At 42.4% G+C, this 17,270-nt stretch overlaps 51 non-coding genes across 51 annotated transcripts; all 51 read right to left on the bottom strand.

The window, feature by feature from the left end:
• Positions 1 to 146: 146 nt before the first annotated feature.
• TRNAV-UAC (transfer RNA valine (anticodon UAC)) lies at positions 147 to 219 on the bottom strand. The gene has a single exon. It is a non-coding gene; the product is annotated as a tRNA-Val (tRNA).
• Positions 220 to 835: 616 nt separating this feature from the next.
• TRNAV-UAC (transfer RNA valine (anticodon UAC)) lies at positions 836 to 908 on the bottom strand. The gene has a single exon. It is a non-coding gene; the product is annotated as a tRNA-Val (tRNA).
• A 64-nt stretch (positions 909 to 972) lies between these two features.
• TRNAV-UAC (transfer RNA valine (anticodon UAC)) lies at positions 973 to 1,045 on the bottom strand. The gene has a single exon. It is a non-coding gene; the product is annotated as a tRNA-Val (tRNA).
• Positions 1,046 to 1,384: 339 nt separating this feature from the next.
• TRNAV-UAC (transfer RNA valine (anticodon UAC)) lies at positions 1,385 to 1,457 on the bottom strand. The gene has a single exon. It is a non-coding gene; the product is annotated as a tRNA-Val (tRNA).
• A 215-nt stretch (positions 1,458 to 1,672) lies between these two features.
• TRNAV-UAC (transfer RNA valine (anticodon UAC)) lies at positions 1,673 to 1,745 on the bottom strand. The gene has a single exon. It is a non-coding gene; the product is annotated as a tRNA-Val (tRNA).
• A 340-nt stretch (positions 1,746 to 2,085) lies between these two features.
• Positions 2,086 to 2,158, bottom strand: TRNAV-UAC (transfer RNA valine (anticodon UAC)). The gene has a single exon. It is a non-coding gene; the product is annotated as a tRNA-Val (tRNA).
• Positions 2,159 to 2,222: 64 nt separating this feature from the next.
• On the bottom strand, positions 2,223 to 2,295 carry TRNAV-UAC (transfer RNA valine (anticodon UAC)). Its single transcript has one exon. It is a non-coding gene; the product is annotated as a tRNA-Val (tRNA).
• Positions 2,296 to 2,771: 476 nt separating this feature from the next.
• On the bottom strand, positions 2,772 to 2,844 carry TRNAV-UAC (transfer RNA valine (anticodon UAC)). Its single transcript has one exon. It is a non-coding gene; the product is annotated as a tRNA-Val (tRNA).
• Positions 2,845 to 3,184: 340 nt separating this feature from the next.
• Positions 3,185 to 3,257, bottom strand: TRNAV-UAC (transfer RNA valine (anticodon UAC)). The gene has a single exon. It is a non-coding gene; the product is annotated as a tRNA-Val (tRNA).
• A 202-nt stretch (positions 3,258 to 3,459) lies between these two features.
• On the bottom strand, positions 3,460 to 3,532 carry TRNAV-AAC (transfer RNA valine (anticodon AAC)). The gene has a single exon. It is a non-coding gene; the product is annotated as a tRNA-Val (tRNA).
• Positions 3,533 to 3,734: 202 nt separating this feature from the next.
• TRNAV-UAC (transfer RNA valine (anticodon UAC)) lies at positions 3,735 to 3,807 on the bottom strand. Its single transcript has one exon. It is a non-coding gene; the product is annotated as a tRNA-Val (tRNA).
• Positions 3,808 to 4,009: 202 nt separating this feature from the next.
• Positions 4,010 to 4,082, bottom strand: TRNAV-UAC (transfer RNA valine (anticodon UAC)). The gene has a single exon. It is a non-coding gene; the product is annotated as a tRNA-Val (tRNA).
• Positions 4,083 to 4,421: 339 nt separating this feature from the next.
• On the bottom strand, positions 4,422 to 4,494 carry TRNAV-AAC (transfer RNA valine (anticodon AAC)). Its single transcript has one exon. It is a non-coding gene; the product is annotated as a tRNA-Val (tRNA).
• A 65-nt stretch (positions 4,495 to 4,559) lies between these two features.
• On the bottom strand, positions 4,560 to 4,632 carry TRNAV-AAC (transfer RNA valine (anticodon AAC)). Its single transcript has one exon. It is a non-coding gene; the product is annotated as a tRNA-Val (tRNA).
• Positions 4,633 to 4,834: 202 nt separating this feature from the next.
• Positions 4,835 to 4,907, bottom strand: TRNAV-UAC (transfer RNA valine (anticodon UAC)). Its single transcript has one exon. It is a non-coding gene; the product is annotated as a tRNA-Val (tRNA).
• Positions 4,908 to 5,109: 202 nt separating this feature from the next.
• TRNAV-UAC (transfer RNA valine (anticodon UAC)) lies at positions 5,110 to 5,182 on the bottom strand. Its single transcript has one exon. It is a non-coding gene; the product is annotated as a tRNA-Val (tRNA).
• A 202-nt stretch (positions 5,183 to 5,384) lies between these two features.
• TRNAV-UAC (transfer RNA valine (anticodon UAC)) lies at positions 5,385 to 5,457 on the bottom strand. The gene has a single exon. It is a non-coding gene; the product is annotated as a tRNA-Val (tRNA).
• Positions 5,458 to 5,797: 340 nt separating this feature from the next.
• TRNAV-UAC (transfer RNA valine (anticodon UAC)) lies at positions 5,798 to 5,870 on the bottom strand. The gene has a single exon. It is a non-coding gene; the product is annotated as a tRNA-Val (tRNA).
• A 202-nt stretch (positions 5,871 to 6,072) lies between these two features.
• On the bottom strand, positions 6,073 to 6,145 carry TRNAV-UAC (transfer RNA valine (anticodon UAC)). The gene has a single exon. It is a non-coding gene; the product is annotated as a tRNA-Val (tRNA).
• A 340-nt stretch (positions 6,146 to 6,485) lies between these two features.
• TRNAV-UAC (transfer RNA valine (anticodon UAC)) lies at positions 6,486 to 6,558 on the bottom strand. Its single transcript has one exon. It is a non-coding gene; the product is annotated as a tRNA-Val (tRNA).
• Positions 6,559 to 6,622: 64 nt separating this feature from the next.
• On the bottom strand, positions 6,623 to 6,695 carry TRNAV-AAC (transfer RNA valine (anticodon AAC)). Its single transcript has one exon. It is a non-coding gene; the product is annotated as a tRNA-Val (tRNA).
• A 65-nt stretch (positions 6,696 to 6,760) lies between these two features.
• Positions 6,761 to 6,833, bottom strand: TRNAV-AAC (transfer RNA valine (anticodon AAC)). Its single transcript has one exon. It is a non-coding gene; the product is annotated as a tRNA-Val (tRNA).
• A 202-nt stretch (positions 6,834 to 7,035) lies between these two features.
• On the bottom strand, positions 7,036 to 7,108 carry TRNAV-UAC (transfer RNA valine (anticodon UAC)). Its single transcript has one exon. It is a non-coding gene; the product is annotated as a tRNA-Val (tRNA).
• A 202-nt stretch (positions 7,109 to 7,310) lies between these two features.
• Positions 7,311 to 7,383, bottom strand: TRNAV-UAC (transfer RNA valine (anticodon UAC)). The gene has a single exon. It is a non-coding gene; the product is annotated as a tRNA-Val (tRNA).
• Positions 7,384 to 7,585: 202 nt separating this feature from the next.
• TRNAV-UAC (transfer RNA valine (anticodon UAC)) lies at positions 7,586 to 7,658 on the bottom strand. Its single transcript has one exon. It is a non-coding gene; the product is annotated as a tRNA-Val (tRNA).
• Positions 7,659 to 7,998: 340 nt separating this feature from the next.
• On the bottom strand, positions 7,999 to 8,071 carry TRNAV-UAC (transfer RNA valine (anticodon UAC)). Its single transcript has one exon. It is a non-coding gene; the product is annotated as a tRNA-Val (tRNA).
• A 202-nt stretch (positions 8,072 to 8,273) lies between these two features.
• TRNAV-UAC (transfer RNA valine (anticodon UAC)) lies at positions 8,274 to 8,346 on the bottom strand. The gene has a single exon. It is a non-coding gene; the product is annotated as a tRNA-Val (tRNA).
• Positions 8,347 to 8,686: 340 nt separating this feature from the next.
• On the bottom strand, positions 8,687 to 8,759 carry TRNAV-UAC (transfer RNA valine (anticodon UAC)). The gene has a single exon. It is a non-coding gene; the product is annotated as a tRNA-Val (tRNA).
• A 64-nt stretch (positions 8,760 to 8,823) lies between these two features.
• On the bottom strand, positions 8,824 to 8,896 carry TRNAV-AAC (transfer RNA valine (anticodon AAC)). Its single transcript has one exon. It is a non-coding gene; the product is annotated as a tRNA-Val (tRNA).
• Positions 8,897 to 8,961: 65 nt separating this feature from the next.
• On the bottom strand, positions 8,962 to 9,034 carry TRNAV-AAC (transfer RNA valine (anticodon AAC)). The gene has a single exon. It is a non-coding gene; the product is annotated as a tRNA-Val (tRNA).
• Positions 9,035 to 9,236: 202 nt separating this feature from the next.
• On the bottom strand, positions 9,237 to 9,309 carry TRNAV-UAC (transfer RNA valine (anticodon UAC)). Its single transcript has one exon. It is a non-coding gene; the product is annotated as a tRNA-Val (tRNA).
• Positions 9,310 to 9,786: 477 nt separating this feature from the next.
• On the bottom strand, positions 9,787 to 9,859 carry TRNAV-UAC (transfer RNA valine (anticodon UAC)). The gene has a single exon. It is a non-coding gene; the product is annotated as a tRNA-Val (tRNA).
• Positions 9,860 to 9,923: 64 nt separating this feature from the next.
• On the bottom strand, positions 9,924 to 9,996 carry TRNAV-AAC (transfer RNA valine (anticodon AAC)). Its single transcript has one exon. It is a non-coding gene; the product is annotated as a tRNA-Val (tRNA).
• A 206-nt stretch (positions 9,997 to 10,202) lies between these two features.
• Positions 10,203 to 10,275, bottom strand: TRNAV-UAC (transfer RNA valine (anticodon UAC)). Its single transcript has one exon. It is a non-coding gene; the product is annotated as a tRNA-Val (tRNA).
• Positions 10,276 to 10,615: 340 nt separating this feature from the next.
• TRNAV-UAC (transfer RNA valine (anticodon UAC)) lies at positions 10,616 to 10,688 on the bottom strand. Its single transcript has one exon. It is a non-coding gene; the product is annotated as a tRNA-Val (tRNA).
• A 202-nt stretch (positions 10,689 to 10,890) lies between these two features.
• Positions 10,891 to 10,963, bottom strand: TRNAV-AAC (transfer RNA valine (anticodon AAC)). The gene has a single exon. It is a non-coding gene; the product is annotated as a tRNA-Val (tRNA).
• Positions 10,964 to 11,165: 202 nt separating this feature from the next.
• TRNAV-UAC (transfer RNA valine (anticodon UAC)) lies at positions 11,166 to 11,238 on the bottom strand. Its single transcript has one exon. It is a non-coding gene; the product is annotated as a tRNA-Val (tRNA).
• Positions 11,239 to 11,577: 339 nt separating this feature from the next.
• TRNAV-AAC (transfer RNA valine (anticodon AAC)) lies at positions 11,578 to 11,650 on the bottom strand. The gene has a single exon. It is a non-coding gene; the product is annotated as a tRNA-Val (tRNA).
• Positions 11,651 to 11,856: 206 nt separating this feature from the next.
• Positions 11,857 to 11,929, bottom strand: TRNAV-UAC (transfer RNA valine (anticodon UAC)). Its single transcript has one exon. It is a non-coding gene; the product is annotated as a tRNA-Val (tRNA).
• Positions 11,930 to 12,269: 340 nt separating this feature from the next.
• TRNAV-AAC (transfer RNA valine (anticodon AAC)) lies at positions 12,270 to 12,342 on the bottom strand. The gene has a single exon. It is a non-coding gene; the product is annotated as a tRNA-Val (tRNA).
• A 202-nt stretch (positions 12,343 to 12,544) lies between these two features.
• TRNAV-UAC (transfer RNA valine (anticodon UAC)) lies at positions 12,545 to 12,617 on the bottom strand. The gene has a single exon. It is a non-coding gene; the product is annotated as a tRNA-Val (tRNA).
• A 202-nt stretch (positions 12,618 to 12,819) lies between these two features.
• Positions 12,820 to 12,892, bottom strand: TRNAV-UAC (transfer RNA valine (anticodon UAC)). The gene has a single exon. It is a non-coding gene; the product is annotated as a tRNA-Val (tRNA).
• Positions 12,893 to 13,093: 201 nt separating this feature from the next.
• TRNAV-AAC (transfer RNA valine (anticodon AAC)) lies at positions 13,094 to 13,166 on the bottom strand. Its single transcript has one exon. It is a non-coding gene; the product is annotated as a tRNA-Val (tRNA).
• Positions 13,167 to 13,372: 206 nt separating this feature from the next.
• On the bottom strand, positions 13,373 to 13,445 carry TRNAV-UAC (transfer RNA valine (anticodon UAC)). Its single transcript has one exon. It is a non-coding gene; the product is annotated as a tRNA-Val (tRNA).
• A 340-nt stretch (positions 13,446 to 13,785) lies between these two features.
• On the bottom strand, positions 13,786 to 13,858 carry TRNAV-AAC (transfer RNA valine (anticodon AAC)). Its single transcript has one exon. It is a non-coding gene; the product is annotated as a tRNA-Val (tRNA).
• A 202-nt stretch (positions 13,859 to 14,060) lies between these two features.
• Positions 14,061 to 14,133, bottom strand: TRNAV-UAC (transfer RNA valine (anticodon UAC)). Its single transcript has one exon. It is a non-coding gene; the product is annotated as a tRNA-Val (tRNA).
• A 340-nt stretch (positions 14,134 to 14,473) lies between these two features.
• Positions 14,474 to 14,546, bottom strand: TRNAV-GAC (transfer RNA valine (anticodon GAC)). Its single transcript has one exon. It is a non-coding gene; the product is annotated as a tRNA-Val (tRNA).
• A 341-nt stretch (positions 14,547 to 14,887) lies between these two features.
• On the bottom strand, positions 14,888 to 14,960 carry TRNAV-GAC (transfer RNA valine (anticodon GAC)). The gene has a single exon. It is a non-coding gene; the product is annotated as a tRNA-Val (tRNA).
• Positions 14,961 to 15,714: 754 nt separating this feature from the next.
• On the bottom strand, positions 15,715 to 15,787 carry TRNAV-UAC (transfer RNA valine (anticodon UAC)). Its single transcript has one exon. It is a non-coding gene; the product is annotated as a tRNA-Val (tRNA).
• Positions 15,788 to 16,264: 477 nt separating this feature from the next.
• On the bottom strand, positions 16,265 to 16,337 carry TRNAV-UAC (transfer RNA valine (anticodon UAC)). The gene has a single exon. It is a non-coding gene; the product is annotated as a tRNA-Val (tRNA).
• Positions 16,338 to 16,814: 477 nt separating this feature from the next.
• On the bottom strand, positions 16,815 to 16,887 carry TRNAV-UAC (transfer RNA valine (anticodon UAC)). The gene has a single exon. It is a non-coding gene; the product is annotated as a tRNA-Val (tRNA).
• Positions 16,888 to 17,270: the final 383 nt, after the last annotated feature.

Below are 17,270 nucleotides of genomic sequence, written 5' to 3' on the forward strand. Positions count from 1 at the left end.
AAACATGTATCTATCAGGGCACGAACCTGGGACCTTCCGCGTGTTAGGCGGACGTGATAACCACTACACCATAGATACTTGGCTAATGTGAGTTTTCGAAGATATCTAGCTTATTATTATTATGTCTAATCACGATGGTCAAAACATGCATCTACCAGGGCTCGAACCTGGGACCTTCCGCGTGTAAAGCGGACGTGATAACCACTACACCATAGATACTTGGTTATTGTGAGTTTTCGAAGAGATCTACCTTATTATTATGTCTAATCACGATGGTCAAAACATGCATCTACCAGGGCTCGAAGCTGGGACCTTCCGCGTGTAAAGCGGACGTGATAACCACTACACCATAGATACGTGTTAATTTAAGTTTTCGAAGAGATCTAGCTTATTACTATGTCTAATCACAATGGTCAAAACATGTATCCATCAGGGCTCGAACCTGACACCTTCCGCGTGTAAAGCGGACGTGATAGCCACTACACCATAGATACTTGGTTATTGTGAGTTTTCGAAGAGATCTAGCTTATTACTATGTCTAATCACGATGGTCAAAACATGTATCCATCAGGGCTCGAACCTGACACCTTCCGCGTGTAAAGCGGACGTGATAGCCACTACACCATAGATACTTGGTTATTGTGAGTTTTCGAAGAGATCTACCTTATTACTATGTCTAATCACGATGGTCAAAACATGTATCCATCAGGGCTCGAACCTGACACCTTCCGCGTGTAAAGCGGACGTGATAACCACTACACCATAGATACTTGGTTATTGTGAGTTTTCGAAGAGATCTACCTTATTATTATGTCTAATCACGATGGTCAAACCATGTATCTACCAGGGCTCGAACCTGGGACTTTCCGCGTGTAAAGCGGACGTGATAACCACTACACCATAGATACGTGTTAATTTAAGTTTTCGAAGAGATCTAGCTTATTACTATGTCTAATCACGATGGTCAAAACATGTATCCATCAGGGCTCGAACCTGGGACCTTCCGCGTGTAAAGCGGACGTGATAACCACTACACCATAGATACGTGTTAATTTAAGTTTTCGAAGAGATCTAGCTTATTACTATGTCTAATCACGATGGTCAAAACATGTATCCATCAGGGCTCGAACCTGACACCTTCCGCGTGTAAAGCGGACGTGATAACCACTACACCATAGATACGTGTAAATTTAAGTTTTCGAAGAGATCTAGCTTATAACTATGTCTAATCACGATGGTCAAAACATGTATCCATCAGGGCACGAACCTGGGACCTTCCGCGTGTTAGTCGGACGTGATAACCACTACACCATAGATACTTGGTTATTGTGAGTTTTCGAAGAGATCTACCTTATTATTATGTCTAATCACGATGGTCAAAACATGTATCTACCAGGGCTCGAACCTGGGACCTTCCGCGTGTAAAGCGGACGTGATAACCACTACACCATAGATACGTGTTAATTTAAGTTTTCGAAGAGATCTAGCTTATTACTATGTCTAATCACGATGGTCAAAACATGTATCCATCAGGGCTCGAACCTGACACCTTCCGCGTGTAAAGCGGACGTGTAAAGCGGACGTGATAGCCACTACACCATAGATACTTGGTTATTGTGAGTTTTCGAAGAGATCTAGCTTATTACTATGTCTAATCACGATGGTCAAAACATGTATCTACCATGGCTCGAACCTGGGACCTTCCGCGTGTAAAGCGGACGTGATAACCACTACACCATAGATACGTGTTAATTTAAGTTTTCGAAGAGATCTAGCTTATTACTATGTCTAATCACGATGGTCAAAACATGTATCCATCAGGGCTCGAACCTGACACCTTCCGCGTGTAAAGCGGACGTGATAGCCACTACACCATAGATACTTGGTTATTGTGAGTTTTCGAAGAGATCTAGCTTATTACTATGTCTAATCACGATGGTCAAAACATGTATCTATCAGGGCACGAACCTGGGACCTTCCGCGTGTTAGTCGGACGTGATATCCACTACACCATAGATACTTGGTTATTGTGAGTTTTCGAAGAGATCTACCTTATTATTATGTCTAATCACGATGGTCAAACCATGTATCTACCAGGGCTCGAACCTGGGACCTTCCGCGTGTAAAGCGGACGTGATAACCACTACACCATAGATACGTGTTAATTTAAGTTTTCGAAGAGATCTAGCTTATTACTATGTCTAATCACGATGGTCAAAACATGTATCCATCAGGGCTCGAACCTGGGACCTTCCGCGTGTAAAGCGGACGTGATAACCACTACACCATAGATACGTGTTAATTTAAGTTTTCGAAGAGATCTAGCTTATTACTATGTCAAATCACGATGGTCAAAACATGTATCCATCAGGGCTCGAACCTGACACCTTCCGCGTGTAAAGCGGACGTGATAACCACTACACCATAGATACTTGTTAATTTAAGTTTTCGAAGAGATCTAGCTTATTACTATGTCTAATCACGATGGTCAAAACATGTATCCATCAGGGCTCGAACCTGACACCTTCCGCGTGTAAAGCGGACGTGATAACCACTACACCATAGATACGTGTAAATTTAAGTTTTCGAAGAGATCTAGCTTATAACTATGTCTAATCACGATGGTCAAAACATGTATCTATCAGGGCACGAACCTGGGACCTTCCGCGTGTTAGTCGGACGTGATAACCACTACACCATAGATACTTGGTTATTGTGAGTTTTCGAAGAGATCTACCTTATTATTATGTCTAATCACGATGGTCAAAACATGTATCTACCAGGGCTCGAACCTGGGACCTTCCGCGTGTAAAGCGGACGTGATAACCACTTCACCATAGATACGTGTTAATTTAAGTTTTCGAAGAGATCTAGCTTATTACTATGTCTAATCACGATGGTCAAAACATGTATCCATCAGGGCTCGAACCTGACACCTTCCGCGTGTAAAGCGGACGTGATAGCCACTACACCATAGATACTTGGTTATTGTGAGTTTTCGAAGAGATCTAGCTTATTACTATGTCTAATCACGATGGTCAAAACATGTATCTATCAGGGCACGAACCTGGGACCTTCCGCGTGTTAGTCGGACGTGATAACCACTACACCATAGATACTTGGTTATTGTGAGTTTTCGAAGAGATCTACCTTATTATTATGTCTAATCACGATGGTCAAAACATGTATCTACCAGGGCTCGAACCTGGGACCTTCCGCGTGTAAAGCGGACGTGATAACCACTACACCATAGATACGTGTTAATTTAAGTTTTCGAAGAGATCTAGCTTACTACTATGTCTAATCACGATGGTCAAAACATGTATCTATCAGGGCTCGAACCTGACACCTTCCGCGTGTAAAGCGGACGTGATAGCCACTACACCATAGATACTTGGTTATTGTGAGTTTTCGAAGAGATCTAGCTTATTACTATGTCTAATCACGATGGTCAAAACATGTATCTATCAGGGCTCGAACCTGGGACCTTCCGCGTGTTAGGCGGACGTGATAACCACTACACCATAGATACTTGTTAATTTAAGTTTTCGAAGAGATCTAGCTTATTACTATGTCTAATCACGATGGTCAAAACATGTATCTATCAGGGCACGAACCTGAGACCTTCCGCGTGTTAGGCGGACGTGATACCTACTACACCATAGATACTTGGTTATTGTGAGTTTTCGAAGAGATCTACCTTATTATTATGTCTAATCACGATGGTCAAAACATGTATCTACCATGGCTCGAACCTGGGACCTTCCGCGTGTAAAGCGGACGTGATAACCACTACACCATAGATACGTGTTAATTTAAGTTTTCGAAGAGATCTAGCTTATTACTATGTCTAATCACGATGGTCAAAACATGTATCTATCAGGGCACGAACCTGAGACCTTCCGCGTGTTAGGCGGACGTGATACCTACTACACCATAGATACTTGGTTATTGTGAGTTTTCGAAGAGATCTACCTTATTATTATGTCTAATCACGATGGTCAAAACATGTATCTACCATGGCTCGAACCTGGGACCTTCCGCGTGTAAAGCGGACGTGATAACCACTACACCATAGATACGTGTTAATTTAAGTTTTCGAAGAGATCTAGCTTATTACTATGTCTAATCACGATGGTCAAAACATGTATCCATCAGGGCTCGAACCTGACACCTTCCGCGTGTAAAGCGGACGTGATAACCACTACACCATAGATACTTGGTTATTGTGAGTTTTCGAAGAGATCTAGCTTATTACTATGTCTAATCACGATGGTCAAAACATGTATCTATCAGGGCTCGAACCTGACACCTTCCGCGTGTAAAGCGGACTTGATAACCACTACACCATAGATACAGGTTATTGTGAGTTTTCGAAGAGATCTAGCTTATTACTATGTCTAATCACGATGGTCAAAACATGTATCTATCAGGGCTCGAACCTGACACCTTCCGCGTGTTAGGCGGACGTGATAACCACTACACCATAGATACTTGGCTAATGTGAGTTTTCGAAGATATCTAGCTTATTACTATGTCTAATCACGATGGTCAAAACATGTATCTATCAGGGCTCGAACCTGGGACCTTCCGCGTGTTAGGCGGACGTGATAACCACTACACCATAGATACTTGTTAATTTAAGTTTTCGAAGAGATCTAGCTTATTACTATGTCTAATCACGATGGTCAAAACATGTATCTATCAGGGCACGAACCTGAGACCTTCCGCGTGTTAGGCGGACGTGATAACTACAACACCATAGATACTTGGTTATTGTGAGTTTTCGAAGAGATCTACCTTATTATTATGTCTAATCACGATGGTCAAAACATGTATCTACCATGGCTCGAACCTGGGACCTTCCGCGTGTAAAGCGGACGTGATAACCACTACACCATAGATACGTGTTAATTTAAGTTTTCGAAGAGATCTAGCTTATTACTATGTCTAATCACGATGGTCAAAACATGTATCTATCAGGGCACGAACCTGAGACCTTCCGCGTGTTAGGCGGACGTGATAACTACTACACCATAGATACTTGGTTATTGTGAGTTTTCGAAGAGATCTACCTTATTATTATGTCTAATCACGATGGTCAAAACATGTATCTACCATGGCTCGAACCTGGGACCTTCCGCGTGTAAAGCGGACGTGATAACCACTACACCATAGATACGTGTTAATTTAAGTTTTCGAAGAGATCTAGCTTATTACTATGTCTAATCACGATGGTCAAAACATGTATCCATCAGGGCTCGAACCTGACACCTTCCGCGTGTAAAGCGGACGTGATAACCACTACACCATAGATACTTGGTTATTGTGAGTTTTCGAAGAGATCTAGCTTATTACTATGTCTAATCACGATGGTCAAAACATGTATCTATCAGGGCTCGAACCTGACACCTTCCGCGTGTAAAGCGGACGTGATAACCACTACACCATAGATACAGGTTATTGTGAGTTTTCGAAGAGATCTAGCTTATTACTATGTCTAATCACGATGGTCAAAACATGTATCCATCAGGGCTCGAACCTGACACCTTCCGCGTGTAAAGCGGACGTGATAACCACTACACCATAGATACTTGGTTATTGTGAGTTTTCGAAGAGATCTAGCTTATTACTATGTCTAATCACGATGGTCAAAACATGTATCTATCAGGGCACGAACCTGAGACCTTCCGCGTGTTAGGCGGACGTGATAACTACAACACCATAGATACTTGGTTATTGTGAGTTTTCGAAGAGATCTACCTTATTATTATGTCTAATCACGATGGTCAAAACATGTATCTACCATGGCTCGAACCTGGGACCTTCCGCGTGTAAAGCGGACGTGATAACCACTACACCATAGATACGTGTTAATTTAAGTTTTCGAAGAGATCTAGCTTATTACTATGTCTAATCACGATGGTCAAAACATGTATCTATCAGGGCACGAACCTGAGACCTTCCGCGTGTTAGGCGGACGTGATAACTACTACACCATAGATACTTGGTTATTGTGAGTTTTCGAAGAGATCTACCTTATTATTATGTCTAATCACGATGGTCAAAACATGTATCTACCATGGCTCGAACCTGGGACCTTCCGCGTGTAAAGCGGACGTGATAACCACTACACCATAGATACGTGTTAATTTAAGTTTTCGAAGAGATCTAGCTTATTACTATGTCTAATCACGATGGTCAAAACATGTATCCATCAGGGCTCGAACCTGACACCTTCCGCGTGTAAAGCGGACGTGATAACCACTACACCATAGATACTTGGTTATTGTGAGTTTTCGAAGAGATCTAGCTTATTACTATGTCTAATCACGATGGTCAAAACATGTATCCATCAGGGCTCGAACCTGACACCTTCCGCGTGTAAAGCGGACGTGATAACCACTACACCATAGATACTTGGTTATTGTGAGTTTTCGAAGAGATCTAGCTTATTACTATGTCTAATCACGATGGTCAAAACATGTATCTATCAGGGCTCGAACCTGACACCTTCCGCGTGTAAAGCGGACGTGATAACCACTACACCATAGATACAGGTTATTGTGAGTTTTCGAAGAGATCTAGCTTATTACTATGTCTAATCACGATGGTCAAAACATGTATCTATCAGGGCTCGAACCTGACACCTTCCGCGTGTTAGGCGGACGTGATAACCACTACACCATAGATACTTGGCTAATGTGAGTTTTCGAAGATATCTAGCTTATTACTATGTCTAATCACGATGGTCAAAACATGTATCTATCAGGGCTCGAACCTGGGACCTTCCGCGTGTTAGGCGGACGTGATAACCACTACACCATAGATACTTGTTAATTTAAGTTTTCGAAGAGATCTAGCTTATTACTATGTCTAATCACGATGGTCAAAACATGTATCTATCAGGGCACGAACCTGAGACCTTCCGCGTGTTAGGCGGACGTGATAACTACAACACCATAGATACTTGGTTATTGTGAGTTTTCGAAGAGATCTACCTTATTATTATGTCTAATCACGATGGTCAAAACATGTATCTACCATGGCTCGAACCTGGGACCTTCCGCGTGTAAAGCGGACGTGATAACCACTACACCATAGATACGTGTTAATTTAAGTTTTCGAAGAGATCTAGCTTATTACTATGTCTAATCACGATGGTCAAAACATGTATCTATCAGGGCACGAACCTGAGACCTTCCGCGTGTTAGGCGGACGTGATAACTACTACACCATAGATACTTGGTTATTGTGAGTTTTCGAAGAGATCTACCTTATTATTATGTCTAATCACGATGGTCAAAACATGTATCTACCATGGCTCGAACCTGGGACCTTCCGCGTGTAAAGCGGACGTGATAACCACTACACCATAGATACGTGTTAATTTAAGTTTTCGAAGAGATCTAGCTTATTACTATGTCTAATCACGATGGTCAAAACATGTATCCATCAGGGCTCGAACCTGACACCTTCCGTCTGTAAAGCGGACGTGATAACCACTACACCATAGATACTTGGTTATTGTGAGTTTTCGAAGAGATCTAGCTTATTACTATGTCTAATCACGATGGTCAAAACATGTATCTATCAGGGCTCGAACCTGACACCTTCCGCGTGTAAAGCGGACGTGATAACCACTACACCATAGATACAGGTTATTGTGAGTTTTCGAAGAGATCTAGCTTATTACTATGTCTAATCACGATGGTCAAAACATGTATCCATCAGGGCTCGAACCTGACACCTTCCGCGTGTAAAGCGGACGTGATAACCACTACACCATAGATACTTGGTTATTGTGAGTTTTCGAAGAGATCTAGCTTATTACTATGTCTAATCACGATGGTCAAAACATGTATCTATCAGGGCACGAACCTGAGACCTTCCGCGTGTTAGGCGGACGTGATAACTACAACACCATAGATACTTGGTTATTGTGAGTTTTCGAAGAGATCTACCTTATTATTATGTCTAATCACGATGGTCAAAACATGTATCTACCATGGCTCGAACCTGGGACCTTCCGCGTGTAAAGCGGACGTGATAACCACTACACCATAGATACGTGTTAATTTAAGTTTTCGAAGAGATCTAGCTTATTACTATGTCTAATCACGATGGTCAAAACATGTATCTATCAGGGCACGAACCTGAGACCTTCCGCGTGTTAGGCGGACGTGATAACTACTACACCATAGATACTTGGTTATTGTGAGTTTTCGAAGAGATCTACCTTATTATTATGTCTAATCACGATGGTCAAAACATGTATCTACCATGGCTCGAACCTGGGACCTTCCGCGTGTAAAGCGGACGTGATAACCACTACACCATAGATACGTGTTAATTTAAGTTTTCGAAGAGATCTAGCTTATTACTATGTCTAATCACGATGGTCAAAACATGTATCCATCAGGGCTCGAACCTGACACCTTCCGCGTGTAAAGCGGACGTGATAACCACTACACCATAGATACTTGGTTATTGTGAGTTTTCGAAGAGATCTAGCTTATTACTATGTCTAATCACGATGGTCAAAACATGTATCCATCAGGGCTCGAACCTGACACCTTCCGCGTGTAAAGCGGACGTGATAACCACTTCACCATAGATACTTGGTTATTGTGAGTTTTCGAAGAGATCTAGCTTATTACTATGTCTAATCACGATGGTCAAAACATGTATCTATCAGGGCTCGAACCTGACACCTTCCGCGTGTAAAGCGGACGTGATAACCACTACACCATAGATACAGGTTATTGTGAGTTTTCGAAGAGATCTAGCTTATTACTATGTCTAATCACGATGGTCAAAACATGTATCTATCAGGGCTCGAACCTGACACCTTCCGCGTGTTAGGCGGACGTGATAACCACTACACCATAGATACTTGGCTAATGTGAGTTTTCGAAGATATCTAGCTTATTACTATGTCTAATCACGATGGTCAAAACATGTATCTATCAGGGCTCGAACCTGGGACCTTCCGCGTGTTAGGCGGACGTGATAACCACTACACCATAGATACTTGTTAATTTAAGTTTTCGAAGAGATCTAGCTTATTACTATGTCTAATCACGATGGTCAAAACATGTATCTATCAGGGCACGAACCTGAGACCTTCCGCGTGTTAGGCGGACGTGATAACTACAACACCATAGATACTTGGTTATTGTGAGTTTTCGAAGAGATCTACCTTATTATTATGTCTAATCACGATGGTCAAAACATGTATCTACCATGGCTCGAACCTGGGACCTTCCGCGTGTAAAGCGGACGTGATAACCACTACACCATAGATACGTGTTAATTTAAGTTTTCGAAGAGATCTAGCTTATTACTATGTCTAATCACGATGGTCAAAACATGTATCTATCAGGGCACGAACCTGAGACCTTCCGCGTGTTAGGCGGACGTGATAACTACTACACCATAGATACTTGGTTATTGTGAGTTTTCGAAGAGATCTACCTTATTATTATGTCTAATCACGATGGTCAAAACATGTATCTACCATGGCTCGAACCTGGGACCTTCCGCGTGTAAAACGGACGTGATAACCACTACACCATAGATACGTGTTAATTTAAGTTTTCGAAGAGATCTAGCTTATTACTATGTCTAATCACGATGGTCAAAACATGTATCCATCAGGGCTCGAACCTGACACCTTCCGCGTGTAAAGCGGACGTGATAACCACTACACCATAGATACTTGGTTATTGTGAGTTTTCGAAGAGATCTAGCTTATTACTATGTCTAATCACGATGGTCAAAACATGTATCTATCAGGGCTCGAACCTGACACCTTCCGCGTGTAAAGCGGACGTGATAACCACTACACCATAGATACAGGTTATTGTGAGTTTTCGAAGAGATCTAGCTTATTACTATGTCTAATCACGATGGTCAAAACATGTATCTATCAGGGCTCGAACCTGACACCTTCCGCGTGTTAGGCGGACGTGATAACCACTACACCATAGATACTTGGCTGATGTGAGTTTTCGAAGATATCTAGCTTATTACTATGTCTTATCACGATGGTCAAAACATGTATCTATCAGGGCACGAACCTGAGACCTTCCGCGTGTTAGGCGGACGTGATAACTACTACACCATAGATACTTGGTTATTGTGAGTTTTCGAAGAGATCTACCTTATTATTATTATGTCTAATCACGATGGTCAAAACGTGCATCTACCAGGGCTCGAACCTGGGACCTTCCGCGTGTAAAGCGGACGTGATAACCACTACACCATAGATACTTGGTTATTGTGAGTTTTCGAAGAGATCTAGCTTATTACTATGTCTAGTCACGATGGTCAAAACATGTATCTACCAGGGCTCGAACCTGACACCTTCCGCGTGTAAAGCGGACGTGATAACCACTACACCATAGATACGTGTTAATTTAAGTTTTCGAAGAGATCTAGCTTACTACTATGTCCAATCACGATGGTCAAAACATGTATCCATCAGGGCTCGAACCTGACACCTTCCGCGTGTAAAGCGGACGTGATAACCACTACACCATAGATACTTGGTTATTGTGAGTTTTCGAAGAGATCTAGCTTATTATTATGTCTAATCACGATGGTCAAAACATGTATCTACCAGGGCTCGAACCTGGGACCTTCCGCGTGTAAAGCGGACGTGATAACCACTACACCATAGATACGTGTTAATTTAAGTTTTCGAAGAGATCTAGCTTACTACTATGTCTAATCACGATGGTCAAAACATGTATCCATCAGGGCTCGAACCTGACAACTTCCGCGTGTAAAGCGGACGTGATAGCCACTACACCATAGATACTTGGTTATTGTGAGTTTTCGAAGAGATCTAGCTTATTACTATGTCTAATCACGATGGTCAAAACATGTATCTATCAGGGCTCGAACCTGGGACCTTCCGCGTGTTAGGCGGACGTGATAACCACTACACCATAGATACTTGTTAATTTAGGTTTTCGAAGAGATCTAGCTTATTACTATGTCTAATCACGATGGTCAAAACATGTATATATCAGGGCACGAACCTGAGACCTTCCGCGTGTTAGGCGGACGTGATAACTACTACACCATAGATACTTGGTTATTGTGAGTTTTCGAAGAGATCTACCTTATTATTATGTCTAATCACGATGGTCAAAACATGTATCTACCATGGCTCGAACCTGGGACCTTCCGCGTGTAAAGCGGACGTGATAACCACTACACCATAGATACGTGTTATTTTAAGTTTTCGAAGAGATCTAGCTTATTACTATGTCTAATCACGATGGTCAAAACATGTATCCATCAGGGCTCGAACCTGACACCTTCCGCGTGTAAAGCGGACGTGATAACCACTACACCATAGATACTTGGTTATTGTGAGTTTTCGAAGAGATCTAGCTTATTACTATGTCTAATCACGATGGTCAAAACATGTATTTATCAGGGCTCGAACCTGACACCTTCCGCGTGTAAAGCGGACGTGATAACCACTACACCATAGATACAGGTTATTGTGAGTTTTCGAAGAGATCTAGCTTATTACTATGTCTAATCACGATGGTCAAAACATGTATCTATCAGGGCTCGAACCTGACACCTTCCGCGTGTTAGGCGGACGTGATAACCACTACACCATAGATACTTGGCTAATGTGAGTTTTCGAAGATATCTAGCTTGTTACTATGTCTAATCACGATGGTCAAAACATGTATCTATCAGGGCACGAACCTGAGACCTTCCGCGTGTTAGGCGGACGTGATAACTACTACACCATAGATACTTGGTTATTGTGAGTTTTCGAAGAGATCTACCTTATTATTATTATGTCTAATCACGATGGTCAAAACATGCATCTACCAGGGCTCGAACCTGGGACCTTCCGCGTGTAAAGCGGACGTGATAACCACTACACCATAGATACTTGGTTATTGTGAGTTTTCGAAGAGATCTAGCTTATTACTATGTCTAATCACGATGGTCAAAACATGTATCTACCAGGGCTCGAACCTGACACCTTCCGCGTGTAAAGCGGACGTGATAACCACTACACCATAGATACTTGGTTATTGTGAGTTTTCGAAGAGATCTAGCTTATTACTATGTCTAATCACGATGGTCAAAACATGTATCTATCAGGGCTCGAACCTGACACCTTCCGCGTGTTAGGCGGACGTGATAACCACTACACCAGAGATACTTGGCTATTGCGAGTTTTCGAAGAGATCTAGCTTATACTATGTCTAATCACGATGGTCAAAACATGTATCTATCAGGGCTCGAACCTGGGACCTTCCGCGTGTTAGGCGGACGTGATAACCACTACACCATAGATACTTGGCTATTGCGAGTTTTCGAAGACATCTAGCTTATTACTATGTCTAATCACGATGGTAAAACATGTATCTATCAGGGCACGAACCTGAGACCTTCCGCGTGTTAGGCGGACGTGATAACTACTACACCATAGATACTTGGTTATTGTGAGTTTTCGAAGAGATCTACCTTATTATTATGTCTAATCACGATGGTCAAAACATGTATCTACCAGGGCTCGAACCTGGGACCTTCCGCGTGTAAAGCGGACGTGATAACCACTACACCATAGACACGTGTTAATTTTAGTTTTCGAAGAGATCTAGCTTATTACTATGTCTAATCACGATGGTCAAAACATGTATCCATCAGGGCTCGAACCTGACACCTTCCGCGTGTAAAGCGGACGTGATAACCACTACACCAAGGATACTTGGTTATTGTGAGTTTTCGAAGAGATCTAGCTTATTACTATGTCTAATCACGATGGTCAAAACATGTATCTATCAGGGCTCGAACCTGACACCTTCCGCGTGTAAAGCGGACGTGATAACCACTACACCATAGATACAGGTTATTGTGAGTTTTCGAAGAGATCTAGCTTATTACTATGTCTAATCACGATGGTCAAAACATGTATTTATCAGGGCTCGAACCTGACACCTTCCGCGTGTAAAGCGGACGTGATAACCACTACACCATAGATACAGGTTATTGTGAGTTTTCGAAGAGATCTAGCTTATTACTATGTCTAATCACGATGGTCAAAACATGTATCTATCAGGGCTCGAACCTGACACCTTCCGCGTGTTAGGCGGACGTGATAACCACTACACCATAGATACTTGGCTAATGTGAGTTTTCGAAGATATCTAGCTTGTTACTATGTCTAATCACGATGGTCAAAACATGTATCTATCAGGGCACGAACCTGAGACCTTCCGCGTGTTAGGCGGACGTGATAACTACTACACCATAGATACTTGGTTATTGTGAGTTTTCGAAGAGATCTACCTTATTATTATTATGTCTAATCACGATGGTCAAAACATGCATCTACCAGGGCTCGAACCTGGGACCTTCCGCGTGTAAAGCGGACGTGATAACCACTACACCATAGATACTTGGTTATTGTGAGTTTTCGAAGAGATCTAGCTTATTACTATGTCTAATCACGATGGTCAAAACATGTATCTACCAGGGCTCGAACCTGACACCTTCCGCGTGTAAAGCGGACGTGATAACCACTACACCATAGATACTTGGTTATTGTGAGTTTTCGAAGAGATCTAGCTTATTACTATGTCTAATCACGATGGTCAAAACATGTATCTATCAGGGCTCGAACCTGACACCTTCCGCGTGTTAGGCGGACGTGATAACCACTACACCAGAGATACTTGGCTATTGCGAGTTTTCGAAGAGATCTAGCTTATACTATGTCTAATCACGATGGTCAAAACATGTATCTATCAGGGCTCGAACCTGGGACCTTCCGCGTGTTAGGCGGACGTGATAACCACTACACCATAGATACTTGGCTATTGCGAGTTTTCGAAGACATCTAGCTTATTACTATGTCTAATCACGATGGTAAAACATGTATCTATCAGGGCACGAACCTGAGACCTTCCGCGTGTTAGGCGGACGTGATAACTACTACACCATAGATACTTGGTTATTGTGAGTTTTCGAAGAGATCTACCTTATTATTATGTCTAATCACGATGGTCAAAACATGTATCTACCAGGGCTCGAACCTGGGACCTTCCGCGTGTAAAGCGGACGTGATAACCACTACACCATAGACACGTGTTAATTTTAGTTTTCGAAGAGATCTAGCTTATTACTATGTCTAATCACGATGGTCAAAACATGTATCCATCAGGGCTCGAACCTGACACCTTCCGCGTGTAAAGCGGACGTGATAACCACTACACCAAGGATACTTGGTTATTGTGAGTTTTCGAAGAGATCTAGCTTATTACTATGTCTAATCACGATGGTCAAAACATGTATCTATCAGGGCTCGAACCTGACACCTTCCGCGTGTAAAGCGGACGTGATAACCACTACACCATCGATACTTGGTTATTGTGAGTTTTCAAAGAGATCTAGCTTATTACTCTGTCTTATCACGATTGTCAAACCATGTATCTACCAGGGCTCGAACCTGGGACCTTCCGCGTGTCAGGCGGACGTGATAACCACCACACCATAGATACGTGTTAATATAAAGTTTTCGAAGAGATCCAGCTTATTACTATGTCTAATCACGATGGTCAAAACATGTATCTATCAGGGCTCGAACCTGACACCTTCCGCGTGTTAGGCGGACGTGATAACCACTACACCAAGGATACTTGGTTATTGTGAGTTTTCGAAGAGATCTAGCTTATTACTATGTCTAATCACAATGGTCAAAACATGTATCTATCAGGGCTCGAACCTGAGACCTTCCGCGTGTAAAGCGCACGTGATAACCACTACACCATAGATACTTGGTTATTGTGAGCTTTCGAAGAGATCTACCTTATTATTTTGTCTAATCACGATTGTCAAACCATGTATCTACCAGGGCTCGAACCTGGGACCTTCCGCGTGTCAGGCGGACGTGATAACCACCACACCATAGATACGTGTTAATATAAAGTTTTCGAAGAGATCCAGCTTATTACTATGTCTAATCACGATGGTCAAAACATGTATCTATCAGGGCTCAGACCTGACACCTTTCGCGTGTTAGGCGGACGTGATAACCACCACACCATAGATACGTGTAAATATAAAGTTTTCGAAGAGATCCAGCTTATCACTATGTCTAATCACGATGGTCAAAACATGTATCTATCAGGGCTCGAACCTGACACCTTTCGCGTGTTAGGCGGACGTGATAACCACTACACCATAGATACTTGGCTAATGGGAGTTTTCGAAGAGATCTACCTTATTATTATGTCTAATCACGATGGTCAAAACATATCCCAACCAGCTCTCAAACCTGGGACCTTCAGCGTGTTAGGCAGACGTGATAACCACTACACCATAGATACGTGTTAATATAAAGTTTTCTAAGACATCCAGCTTATAACTATGTCTAATCACGATGGTCAAAACATGTATCTATCAGGGCTCGAACCTGGGACCTTCCGCGTGTTAGACGGACGTGATAACCACTACACCATAGATACTTGTTAATTTAAGTTTTCGAAGAGATCTAGCTTATTACTATGTCAAATCACAATAGTCAAAACATGTATCTATCAGGGCTCGAACCTGAGACCTTCCACGTGTTAGGCGCACGTGATAACCACTACATCATAGATACTTGGTTATTGTGAGTTTTCGAAGAGATCTACCTTATTATAATGTCTAATCACGATGGTCAAAACATGCATCTACCAGGGCTCGAACCTGGGACCTTCCGCGTGTAAAGCGGACGTGATAACCACTACACCATAGATACGTGTCAATTTAAGTTTTCGAAGAGATCTAGCTTATTACTATGTCTAATCACAATGGTCAAAACATGTATCTATCAGGGCTCGAACCTGAGACCTTCCGCGTGTAAAGCGCACGTGATAACCACTACACCATAGATACTTGGCTATTGTGAGTTTTCGAAGAGATCTACCTTATTATTATGTCTAATCACGATGGTCAAAACATGTATCTACCAGGGCTCGAACCTGAGACATTCCGCATGTAAAGCGGACGTGATAACCACTACACCATAGATACGTGTTTATTTAAGTTTTCGAAGAGATCTAGCTTATTACTATGTCTAATCACGATGGTCAAAACATGTATCTATCAGGGCTCGAACCTGGGACCTTCCGCGTGTTGGGCGGACGTGATAACCACTACACCATAGATACTTGGTTATTGTGAGTTTTCGAAGAGCTCTACCTTATTATTATGTCTAATCACGATGGTCAAAACATGTATCTACCAGGGCTCGAACCTGGGACCTTCCGCGTGTAAAGCGGACGTGATAACCACTACACCATAGATACGTGTTAATTGAAGTTTTCGAAGAGATCTAGCTTATTACTATGTCTAATCACGATGGTCAAAACATGTATCTATCAGGGCTCGAACCTGAGACCTTCCGCGTGTAAAGCGCACGTGATAACCACTACACCATAGATACTTGGCTATTGTGAGTTTTCGAAGAGATCTACCTTATTATTATGTCTAATCACGATGGTCAAAACATGTATCTACCAGGGCTCGAACCTGAGACATTCCGCATGTAAAGCGGACGTGATAACCACTACACCATAGATACGTGTTTATTTAAGTTTTCGAAGAGATCTAGCTTATTACTATGTCTAATCACGATGGTCAAAACATGTATCTATCAGGGCTCGAACCTGGGACCTTCCGCGTGTTGGGCGGACGTGATAACCACTACACCATAGATACTTGGTTATTGTGAGTTTTCGAAGAGCTCTACCTTATTATTATGTCTAATCACGATGGTCAAAACATGTATCTACCAGGGCTCGAACCTGGGACCTTCCGCGTGTAAAGCGGACGTGATAACCACTACACCATAGATACGTGTTAATTGAAGTTTTCGAAGAGATCTAGCTTATTACTATGTCTAATCACGATGGTCAAAACATGTATCCATCAGGGCTCGAACCTGACACCTTCCGCGTGTAAAGCGGACGTGATAACCAGGGCCGGATTAAGGGGGGGGCAGAGGGGGCACCTGCCCCCGGGCGCCAGCCAATTAGGGGCGCCCAAGAAGTCTGGTGATACCCAAATCTGAGCGATTGTTTTATTAAATTTTCGAAAAACTCAAAAACATGACGTTACTTTTGAATGATTACGGGACTGTTTTCCGTTTTTAAAAAGCGTGAGTGTATGAAAAGTTTTGAATTTCGATGGTTGTCTATCGTGATTCGTATTACGTGTATAGGCTACATTCTTGCTTAGAG

Source organism: Phalangium opilio, unplaced genomic scaffold (genome assembly GCF_054372755.1).
Source record: "Phalangium opilio isolate 3A_F unplaced genomic scaffold, DU_Popi_V2 ptg000094l_1, whole genome shotgun sequence".
Classification (NCBI taxonomy): domain Eukaryota; kingdom Metazoa; phylum Arthropoda; class Arachnida; order Opiliones; family Phalangiidae; genus Phalangium; species Phalangium opilio.